This window comes from Gasterosteus aculeatus, chromosome 7 (genome assembly GCF_964276395.1).
Source record: "Gasterosteus aculeatus chromosome 7, fGasAcu3.hap1.1, whole genome shotgun sequence".
NCBI classification, from domain to species: Eukaryota; Metazoa; Chordata; class Actinopteri; order Perciformes; family Gasterosteidae; genus Gasterosteus; species Gasterosteus aculeatus.
Window position 1 is genome coordinate 15,933,947 of NC_135694.1, and position 12,381 is coordinate 15,946,327.

Sequence of the window (12,381 nt, forward strand, 5' to 3'; positions counted from 1 at the left end):
TGGTGTCTGGCAGGAATTTTCTCACCTCAATAAAAGTCTCTTGTCAAGGAAAGAAAAGAACACGGCTTGCGGTTATCGCTGCCCCTCCGCTATTTGTCACACAGCAATCCCTTAGGATAATGTCTGCAAAAATCAATGTTATCAACTGTACACATCCAATCTGAGGCCACTTTTATTGCAGTTATTTGATCTCTTTCATTGAAACTGAGTTGCTTGAAAAACAAAAATTCTAACTTCATTCTATTTTGATCTATGATCATTCTAGAAATACTACAGCACAAAACCTCATCCTGTACAATTATTTGTGAAGGATATACTGTCCATTTTTGCTTGATAAAGTATGATTATTGATTTGGGGTTTGAGAATAACTATGGCAAACAAGCATTTATGATACTTAAACTACTTTTCAGAGAGATGATCTAAAACGCCTTTTATGATTTTGAGCTCTGAAAACAGATTTCAAAAGTGAAGATGAGGCCATAAACACAGCAAAGCTGTGAAGGTGGACCCCTCAGCGTGATGACATTGAACGTCTCATTTAGATACTCATTAGCAACTGTCTTTTTTTTGCCGTGTTTTATTGTTTACACTTTATTATGTTGTTCATTCTGTACACTTGGCATCTATCACACATCCTCCTCTAATGCTCTTTCGTCCTTGGCTTTTCCCCGGTGAATGATGTGAGGGACAGGGGGTGTACAGATTGTACAGCCTGCTAAGAAAAAGGATTGTTTTTATCCTACACAAAATGAATTTAGTTCATTTGAAACCTAAACAGTTTAACACTGGAGGAAAGTGGGCTCATTTAAATACTATTTGTTTGTCAATTATATGAACGATACCTGTAGCACAGTGCACATTTTGAAAATAGTTTAAAGGATTGGTAGATTTTTTGTACTGGGGTTTTATGTGTATTTTTGGTGTTCTTTGACGTTAAATTACTGTTTTTATGAACAGTGTTAGTTCCCCGTCTGAAAGCTGTTTGCAAAGACCAGAGCGGCAGAAAAGGGCCAACTTAAAAACAGCCTCACACAGTATAAACTATAAGGATGTATATGTGGTTCATCGATAACAGCTTCATTATGCAGTTTTTCAAAGGGGTTTGGGAGTACAGTATAGCATATTGACACTAAAGTAGTTTAATTTGAAAACTTAAAAAACACAACTGAAAAACTACAAGATGGTATTAAAAAAACATCATCAGATCATGAAGTGAGTTAAAGTAGCAATAAAACTCAGTAAAAACTAGTCTGTTTCAGGTAAAAAGGTTTAAATATATTAAGAATACAAATCAGAATAATTTTTACTTTAATAAAGTAAAGTTTATTTAAAATAATAAAGTAAAATATGCTTTCAGGTTGTATAATGATATAACATATATCAAAGGATTACCTACACATTTACGCTGAAGCCGCATATTTGAATGTTGTATTTGAAAATAATCAAATCATAAATCATAATCTTGCTCTGCAAAGTAAGTTCTATACATAAATATTTCTCTTTGAGAACTTACACCTACTTTCTACCACTTATCAAATGGCAGAATCAGCATTTATTCCCTATTAGCGGCATGATGACTGACACTGTAAAAATCCAGGAGCTCGAGCCTCATCCGTCCGCACACGAGTGGAACACAAACTTCTTGATTAGTGACGACACGGTGAGAGAGTGTCTACATCAGTGATCTTGTCCAGCTTGTTAAAAACAAAACCTCAAAACAGCAGGCCGGCTGCCACGACTATTGTGAATCATTCCATCTGAAATTACTGGCAATTACGTGAATCTGGCTGCTAAAATCCCCCTCAGTGCGCACGCAGCTATAAAATCTCAGTTGTCAGGTAGAAACAGTGCCTCGGGTATCACGGCTCAAACATTGAAAGTGTCATTCACAGCGTCGGCTATTAATCATAGAGGTGTGTAGCTTATTCTGCAGCATTAGAGATAGTAGTTTAGTGATTTATGGAGGGGGTGTGGGGGACTAGTAAAGTTGGTTGTTGCTGGTAAAGAAAAGAATATTGTCATCAAGGCTAATAAATGTCGTCATCTTTTTTCATAAAGCGGTTAATCATACATATGACAGGTTCAGTATCACAGGATACTTGCTGCCTGCGAAACACACAATGTAACGTTTTTCATGAAATTCAATAAATCAACATTAATCAATATTTCATTTTATTTACATATTTGTTGTGTTTTAACCAAGCTCTATTGTACCGGTAACCAGTTGATTAAGAATAAATGTTTGTTTCAGTTGAGGTCAAAAAGGAAAGCTGGTTGCCATGCAGAGAAAAAACAAATCAAATGTTTTGGTCTCTGTACTCTCTAATTTAGCCATTTCTATAGCCTACCTTCCTCGTGATTTATACCTTAACAAAACCATGCAAATCTGTCAGTACCAATGTCATAACATGTCTAACAGTTTCCTCCATATGGGAATGTACGCGCGTTTCCTCCCCTTTCCAAAATACTTGAACCATGATATGAATCACATGTTTTTACAGGACAGTATATATGAAAGGTGTCACATGAGCAGCAAACTGACGGCAGTGCTTGACTTGTTGGACATTAAAGTCTAGTTTAAACCGTGTTTCATTTACGCCCGCATTGCAGCCAATATAAACCCTTTATTCAGCTCTGAATATGACCAAAAAATGAACAGAGGTAAAAAGGTTGCCATCTCCTCCCAACAAAAAACAAAAAGAAAGAAAAAGGCAGCGGTGTGTATTCATTGTGCATTCCTTCCAAAGAGAAGTCAGTCATTACGCTTAGTTATCATTACAGGGTCCTGTTGGAGTGTTGGAACATGTGGTCAAGGTTAACTGTCTGTAGGCTAGTTCCCACACAAACCCTCAGCAGTTAAAGCGATGGCCTCTGACCGCACAGCGGGTTCTCTGGATGAATGAAGATATTTTCAACACTCTGACATGGATGTGTAGCCTCAGCACACAAGTTGACGGACAGTGGTCAGAAAGAATGAACGACAGAAAGAATACGACAGGTGATGGCAGGAAATGAGCATATTTTATCAACAAATGGAAAAGTTACATTGTCACACAGTCAGTTATGAATAATTCTAGCTTGCCTTCACATTGCCAGATAAAAGTGATCATGTGGACAACGGCATGCAAACTCACCAAACCCAAATAATGAATGTTATCATATTAAAGGTACAGTCTTTGTGCTCTCCCTCCCCACAGGCTTCTGTGGATGGTGGTTCTATCTGATGGTGGTGACCCTACACTGCCCCTGGCTTACTACTCGCAATTATTTCAATAATTTCTGTTATAGGAATTGAATGTATTGTACATCATTTGCATTGTTCATTCCGTACACATGACATCTATTGTAGTCTGTCCATTCTGGGAGAGGGATTGCTCCTCTCATCTTCTGCCTAAAGGCTGGCGCATGCTTCTGCGTCTGCGTCGTTGCGTCAACGCACTCGTTTCAATTCATGGTTCTAAAGTCTTGCGTGTGTTGCAGAGCAATTCACCTCCAGAACAACAAGCGGAGTAACATGTTTTTGTTGAAGACGACCTAGAGAGTCACGTCTATTTATTTGTTTATTTATTTATCATAAAAATTCATTGCGGACACATTTGTCCCGTATTTTCCTCCACAACTTTGTGCACCTCTCGACCGGCAAACCAGCGTTTGCGGCGATCTCCCTCCATGAATCCAACCCGCTTCTACAACCCGCCAATGACGGCTTGTATAAGCGGGATTCGGGTTGCTGCGGGTCGGGCCTAACAACACCCTCGAACTGTTATTGGACGATAAAGTACGGCATCTCGTACCTTATTGCTTAAATAAACACAGTTACATAACATTACATCATGCACTTTAATTGCTGATTAACCTTTTAACAAGATGAACTTGAACTGGCTGCGCTGTTGCTAGCTCACTGCAAAAAGTTTGCATTCCCAATTTTAGCAACTTGATATAGTGAAACAGACCAAATGAAACATGACATTTAGCGGACACTTATGGTAAAACTTCACCTCGGCTCTTCATTGGATCTCCACATGGCTGAGATGATGGATGACTACCGCAGCTTTGCAGTCAAAAGTCAAGTTCATGTTCATGGATTGTGCCGCTTCAAAGAAAATAACAGTATTATTAATTTAATTTAATTTGACGAATGAATATTGAACTGAATGTTAGTTGTATAAAATACTGTATACGATATTGATGAAGATGTTACACTAGTGTATTTGTCAAATCAGAGAATAATATTACACCTACCTACTACCTACTTAGTTTAATATTAATATTTGGCATTCTCTGGCAAGCAACTGGAATGACTCATCCTCCTATTAATGTGATACGTCACATCATGAATATTGCTGAATCCTCACAAGGTCACAAAGGAATTAACGCTGATTTAATTTAAGATGATATAATCCATCCCCTGATTTGTGTCTGTTTGCATGTCCCCATTCTAATTACCACCAAGCTCAATTATTCCTCACAATCAAATTCATGACAAAAAATCCAACTTTCTGTTACAATGTTACAATCCACTCATACAAATACTGATTTGTATTATTAGTACTGCATCAGATTGAACCCGATAGGGTTTACCTTTAAAGAAAACATATGTCAACAAAGAATTGAAATCGGATTTTATTCCAACCATGAATATGGAAATGTTTTAAGCCATTGTTCAAACGATGCATCACATTTAAAACACTAGAGCACAATTAATGCACAATCAATACATTTAGTAAGTATGGGGACAGTTGAAGTGTGTGTGGTTCATAAGAACATGTGCTCTCTTCAGGGCTGTGGCTTTCTTTTTCTTTTTGCTCCGCTAATTCAGACAGACCTTTACATTTACCTCTAAACCCCACGTGTACTGTGTGCATACGATTTAACTCTATAGAGCTACAAGAACAGGGAGTGCACAAGGTTACAGTGTGACGTGTGATGATTTTTTAAACATGCAATACCATTACTTTTATTCAACATTGTAAAGCATGTTGGGGGTTTCAATTTAGTCATTTCCCACTTCTTGCACTTGTTTCCCACCTGTGTGGATTATAATCGCTGCTCCTGATTGGATCCTCATGTGTATAACCACCTGCAACTCCCCAATGTATTTAACCCGTCAGCCTCTTTGTTTCTTTTGTATAGTTTGTAGCTCGGTTGTGCTTTTGTTTTTGACTGTTCCATGCACATTATTGCGCTGAATGCCTCTGCTGCCCTCTGCTAACTCTCTGCTAACTCTTATTATTGCAACTATTATCTGGTCTGATCCCTGTGTTTGCTTCTGTTCGTCACAAACATGCTGTGACATTTAATGACCTTGGAAGAATGAAATTGTCTCAACATTGCAGTCAGGTTAGAGCAGCGGTTCCCAAACTTTTTAGGCCACGCACCCCTTCTACATCCCAACTGGGTTCATGCTCCCCCAATCGGCCACACTAAAAAATAAAAAGTCTATTTATAGCTGCATTAAAATTTGACCAATGACAACAGTTTGCTCACACGTGATGTTTGTATATTTGTATATTTGCATTGTATATAATATTTAGTCCGCTGTTAAAAGTTGCAGTGTGAACAGAGGGGCAACCGCAACATTGTAGAGAGAGAAAGAGAGAGACAGAGAAAGAGAAAGAGAGGTAATGTTAGAGAGTAAGAGACGTGAGTATTAACTCTCCATTTCTACTGCCTTGCATTCCTCCCTCTTTCTCTCTGTCCCTCTCGTCTCTCGCGGCTGATAGCTTCGGACGTCCACCTGACAGTTTGCCGATTCCAGCCAAGTCAGCTAAGCCAAAAGTTAGCTGCACAAACTAGGCTAACGTTAGCTATTGTGTACATATAAGGAGGAGCTGAAGTGTATTTATTGAATTGTACATTTTTTATTTTAATTTTTAATCTTACAAAGGGTAGTTTTATAATTCATCTCTCAATTTTGTGTAAAATTAAATTTCCTCTCGTTTCAGGCAACTTGCTCCTTCCCTCTGTGTGCCGGTCTGATTGTCTGCCCTGCCCCTGATTGCTTCCACCTGTGCCCTTACCCTGTGTGTGTATATTGTCAGCGTCTCCCTTTGTCCTGTACCAGTTCGTCTTGTCCCAAGTCGAAGAACCAGCGTCTACCAGCAGCCATCGTCAAAGCTTTACCACGTTTTTGATTGTGTCTTGTTCAGACTCGCCTTCTGTTTGATTGCTTTTCTCCTAGTGTTTGTTCTAGATCCCTTTTTGTTCTTAGAGTTAGGTTTTTCCTTGACCGAGAGTGATTTTCATTTCAGCGGCATTTGTCTTTGTTAACATTGATTTTTGAACATAGTCTGTGTAGGTTCAGGGCCATTGTCCGGTTGTGACATGTACTATCTTTTATTTTGTGACTGAATTGCTTTTGAGTAATTATTAATAATCTCAGTTAATAAAGTCAGTAATTATTGTAAATTGTTATTAATTGCTCAGAAGCATGTTTTTAAAGACAGCAGGTGTAGTGTGTAGTGTGGATGTATGCAGTTACTTTTGTCATGCTAGAATCCATACAGTATAACTATTGATTATGTGCAATAAATATTCATCATGTCATGTATTTTTATGTCATTGAAAAGGGAACATGTGTTGTTCATTAAGCAATAAAAAATTGTTTTTTTAGAAACGTTTAAGAAAAGACACGTTTGGTTCATAATTTGGATTCATTGTCTTTTCTTCTTTGCTCCAATGCCATCTTTCATGTGACCCCTCAGAGTGAAATACAATATTAGTATCTTCTTTATTTATAAATTGGATTGATTTCCTCCATCACAAAAGTCAAAGGTTTATTCTACAGTATTCACAGTACACTGTGTACTCCATAGAGCAGCAACCAGGAAGTCCATGCTAACTATAGAGGAGCTTCAAAAGTTCATAGCTGATGTGGGAGGAACTGTCAACAGGACATGTGTGTGCATGTTTTGTTGATCAAATGGGAAAAAGCCTATTGGTGTTTTAGTTAGTAACAGTACAAGAATGGGAAAAGGTCCAGAGGGGTAAATACGAGGCCCTGCATAGACAACTTATCATGCTCATTCATTGGATAAAGCTTTGTACGTCGTCATCTTTTTTAACGCTTGTTATTTTGATCCCTTTCTTGCTCTTTTTTGAAGGTTCCTCTCAGACTTTGAATGAGCAAAATGCGCCCTAACAATCACTACAGATGATTTTCCTGCCATTATAACATGTTTCTATGCAGAATAACAATTATCAGGCTAGCATAACTTAAACACAAAATGAATGAATTCACTTATCTATTCCATTCAGTAAACATAAAAGCACATATTAAATATTGATAAAAGACAAACACATCAAACCTATTTATCTTTACATTTACACTAGATATGAGATATGTAAATAATATATTGATATTTAAGACCAAAACAGTGAATAGAAGGAAAGAAATTATAACTTGTCAAAGACAATCAAACTTAAATGAAGTCAATTCAACTTTAAGATCCCTTTCTATAGGTAAAAAAAGTGAAGATTCCTATTTGTCGGTTAGGCATGATACAACTAAAATATGCCTGAAAGAATTCATTGTGTGTATTTTAAAGCTTTTGCTTGTCGACCCTCATGAAGTAGAGGTGCTAGGTAGCATCAGAGTTCATGTGAAGTACCACAACTTGACTCTGCTTCTGCTTAATCTTCAATTTAAACAATTGTCTGGAACAATTTGGTTGGATACCTCTAACAATAGTCTTTGTGACATGTATGTAGTCTCTCAAGGTGAGAAAGTCCTCTTCCGCCATGGCAACTTCACTGATGCCAATAAAACTATGGTTGCAAATAAGCCCTAAACATCACGTGGTTTAAACACAAGGGCTCTGCCACCTCCTGGTAGAGATGTGAACATGTTTACTCTGCATCTCCGTGAACTGTCTCTGCTCTGTTCACTGTTCAACAGCTCAATACATGGAAAATAAATCAGCAAAATGTCTATCACAAATCACTTAAATTATATTATTAACTATATTACATAAAACAGTGGATCGATTAATGGGTTTTGCTGTGTACATGATTGAATAAAAATGAATCGGCATGTAGCCAACCACTGCTGCCAACCCAATCTTATTGAACTCGGATTATTATTTATATTCATTAATGAACTTTTGTTCCCTGGTATATGCTTGCATCAAATATATTTCCAGCATACAAAGTTTCCATTGTGTTGACCCGTAGTGTGGAAATGTAAAAAGGAACTATAAAAAATGATGTACACAGACACTGCACACTATGATGAATCTCCCATTCCAGCACATCACAAAGGTGCTGTAGTCGATTGAGATGTGGTGACTGTGGAGGCCATTGGAGTACAGTACTCATGCTCGTGTTCAAGAAACCAGATTGAGATGATATGAGCGTTGTGACATAGTGTATTATCTTGCTGGAAGTAGCCATCAGAAGATGTGTACACTGTGGTCATAAAGGGATGGACATGGTCAGCAACAACGCTCAGGTAGACTGTGGCATTTAAACGATGCTCAATTGGTGTTAAAGGGCCCAAAGTGTGCCAATAAAATATCCCCACATCAAATTCTGACCCAACCATCTGAATGTCGCAGTTGAAATTGAGACTCATCAGACCATCTTCTTATATTGTACACTTTTGGGGAGCCTGTGTAAATTGTAGTCTCAGTTTCCTGTCTTTATCTGAGTGGCACCCGATGTGATCTTCTGCTGCAGCCAATCAGCCACACCATGAGGAATCAGTTCCTCATGGTGTGCGTTCAGTGATGGTATTCTTCATTCCTCGGTTGTAACGAGGGGTTATTTGAGTTACTGTTGCCTTTCTATCATCTCAAACTATTTTCTCTTTTTCTGACTTTCTCTGTGAACCCTATGAGATGATGATGTGAAAATCCCAGCAGCTCAGCAGTTTCTAATACTCAGACTAGCCCGTCTGGCACCAACAACCATGCCATGCTCAAAGTCACTTAAATCCCCTTTCTTCCCCATTCTGATGCTCGCTTTGAACTCAGCAAGTTGTCTTGACCACGTCTACATGCCTAATTGCATTGAGTTGCAACCATGTGATTTGATGACCATGTGATTTAACAAACATTTGAACAAACAATTGAACAGGTGTAGCTATAAAAGTGGCCACTGAGTGTATGTATGTATACTGCAGCCTGATCTCCAAAACCTGTTCGGAAAAATGTATACAAAAATCTTGAACATACAAATTTCGTAGTGATACATACGAAATAAATACGGACTGCAACTGATGACGTCACCCTATTCAAAGTGAATGGGGACCTGCACCCCGTAAACACACTTTGTGAAGTCTAACGATGTAAAATAAACGTGTTATGATTGCATTTTTAACGAGAAATCAATGTTAACTTAAGAATACAATACTAACCCTAACCCCCTCAAAAAACCAACATGGCGGAGAGACGTTCACTCAAGAATCCGACATGGTCCGCCATGTTGTTCACTCAAGGGGCGTGGTTAACCCCCGCCAGTTCGTATGTATTGTTACGAATTTGTATGTTCAAGATTTTCGTATACATTTTTACGAACAGGTTTTGGAGATCACGTTGGTATACTGTGTGTGTGTGTGTGTGTGTGTGTGTGTGTGTGTGTGTGTGTGTGTGTGTGTGTGTGTGTGCGCGGTAGTATGTATGTGTGGTAGTATGTGTAGTAGCAGTTGTATCATACATCTACTACTACACATAGAAAATTCTCACTCGACACCAGTGTAAAATCAAAACAGGATATTTAATGTTTGCAAACAGGAGACAGAGTTGACACACACAAGTCATGTGCAACGCCTACTCAGAGGTCTTCATCTTTGTAGCAGGAATATAAAATGCTAAAACATGGGGTAGCTGTGGGTAAAAACCAAGTGCTGGTAGTCATCCTCAGTTGTAGACTATCATCTTTGGCAACACAAGATTATAAACATCTTGATTATCAGATGACCCAGAAAACAATGTATCTCAGAGCGAAAGAGCACAGACTTTCTGTCGTCTAAGTAACACTGACCAAGGTGGAACATTATTGCAGTTTTTCCTCCACCACCATCACCGACACTCACTGTTGAAGCCATTCCACTGATTTGTTTCGTCACCTGAGTACATCCAGGTGTGTGTGTGTGTTTGGCTGGAGAGCGGAAGGGCAAACTATTTTTCAACCGAGATAAAGCGAGTTTTCTTTCGAGTTTATGATAAGTCTGATTTATGTTTCTGGATCAATTGAAGTGATACTACGAAAGAATTCACATTGATTTACTGACTTACCATCAGTACTACTACTACTACATTACATTACATTACATGTCATTTAGCTGACGCTTTTATCCAAAGCGACTTACAATAAGTGCATTCAACCATAGGGTACAAACTCAGAAGAACAAGAAACAAGAAACTGCAATTTCCTAAAATAAGCCAATTTACAATTTGCTATAGATGAGTGGCGTTATAAGTACAATTTAAGTGCTACAATTTGTTAGTCTTTCAGTGGAGGTAGAGTCTGAAGAGGTGTGTCTTTAGTTTGCGGCGGAAAATGTGAAGGTCCTGCGGTCTCTGCGGTCCTGGTGTCTTCAGAGAGCTTGTTCCACCATTTCGGAGCCACGACAGCAAAGAGTCGTGATCTAGTCGAGTGTTTTTCTCTCAGTGAGGGAGGGACGAGCAGTTTTGCAGATGCGGAGAGTGCGGGTCAGGATGTAGAGTACTACTACTACTACTACACATACAACTACACAAAACACGTTATATATATATGAATTACTTTTGACCCCACTTCTCCCATGTACACACATGAGTTATTCAGATATCAAGAAATACTCATGATTCTATTACACTTTAGAGATTAACTACTTTTACAGCTCAGTCAGACATGAATTGATGAAATTTCTGGTGTACAATGATCAAACGTTATTTTTTTTCTCCTATTAATGAGAACGCACTAAACAGTCACATCAATGTCACTGAATCCTCACAAGATCACAATGAAATTAACGCTGACTTATCTACAAATACTGCTGGTAATACAAATTTGACACAGACAGTCCATGAGAGGGCAGCATGAGACCATGCATGTGGTATTTCAATGTAAATAACTTTTACCTGACGTGGTTTTCCCATATAAAAAAACTTATCTCAGTAAAGTGGAGTTACTGCTGCTTTTGTGACCAATCCACCTATGAATAAGGTTTCTAAGCCTTCATTTTAATCAGTTTAAATCAATTTTGACACACTAAATCTGGAGCACAGATTGCATACATTTAGCAGGTATGGTGGCTTTTGAAGTGTGTGTTCATAAGAACATGTGCTCTCTTCTTGGCTGTTGCTTTCATTTTCTTTTTGCTCTTCTAATTTAGACAGAGGACCTCTTCATTTACCTCTAAACCCTGTGTGCATACAACTTAACGCTATAGCCAATAATTAGCTACAAGACCAGGGAGTGCACAGGGTTACAGGCAGAAGTATTGTTAGACGGTGGATGTGTTGGGGTACATTGCAGACTTAACACTAGATTGTCGAAATTGGGCCCAAAAATTGATATTTAGTCATTGGTAAAGGATAGGGTCAGGCTACTTTTATAGCCGCAAAAGTATTTAAGTTTTGGATTATTTTTTTTTATTGCTGCTAGAGAAAAATGTTTACATACAAAAATATAATTCAATTCATTGTTTTTGTTCTCACAATCAGAACCGAGGAGATTATCCCAAAGGTGTAGTGTTGATGAGTACTAGTATTGTTAGAATTTAAGGTAAAATAAAGAAAATGTATGAGCCATGAGTTGACCACTATGATGATAATGGAGTCAGCCTCTGCACGTGGCTGCACGTTACATGAAGGAGTTTCACCAAACCCTCGTGGAACTTCCCAGAGATTAAACAACTCAACCAAACTCATATAAAAACAGTAACTCTTTCTCTAGCAACAAAGGAAAAGAGCACAGTGTTGACTTTATGCATGCTAACGTTAGCCTACCATGCAACTGAGAACACAGAGGTCAGTGACTCAAGGCTGAAATGACAGAAAAGTTATTTTGCAGGGTTGGGGTTAGATGTGTACTAATGACATTTTGCATCACAGGGTACACGCCAGGGTAAGACTTCCATTTTGTTCGCACGTAAACAGGAAGCCGGACCAGGACGCACGTGGCAGAGCGGCAATATCTTCGCTCAATGCTGCCACCATGTAACACAAGTCTACATTAGCAATTCACAAGGTTACAAGGTTTTGATTTGCCTTCGGATGACAGGGTTGCACGATTCAATTTTGAATATGCGGTACTTACAGACGTGCGTGCTGGAGTCAGGGGGGGAAAGACGTTGTTCTGAAATTTGACGGTTCTGGCAGCCGATACTTCTGCATCTCTTCCCAAACAGGAGCAGGCGGAAGTTGTGGCTGGGTTGGTTGGGTTTTTTAATATTG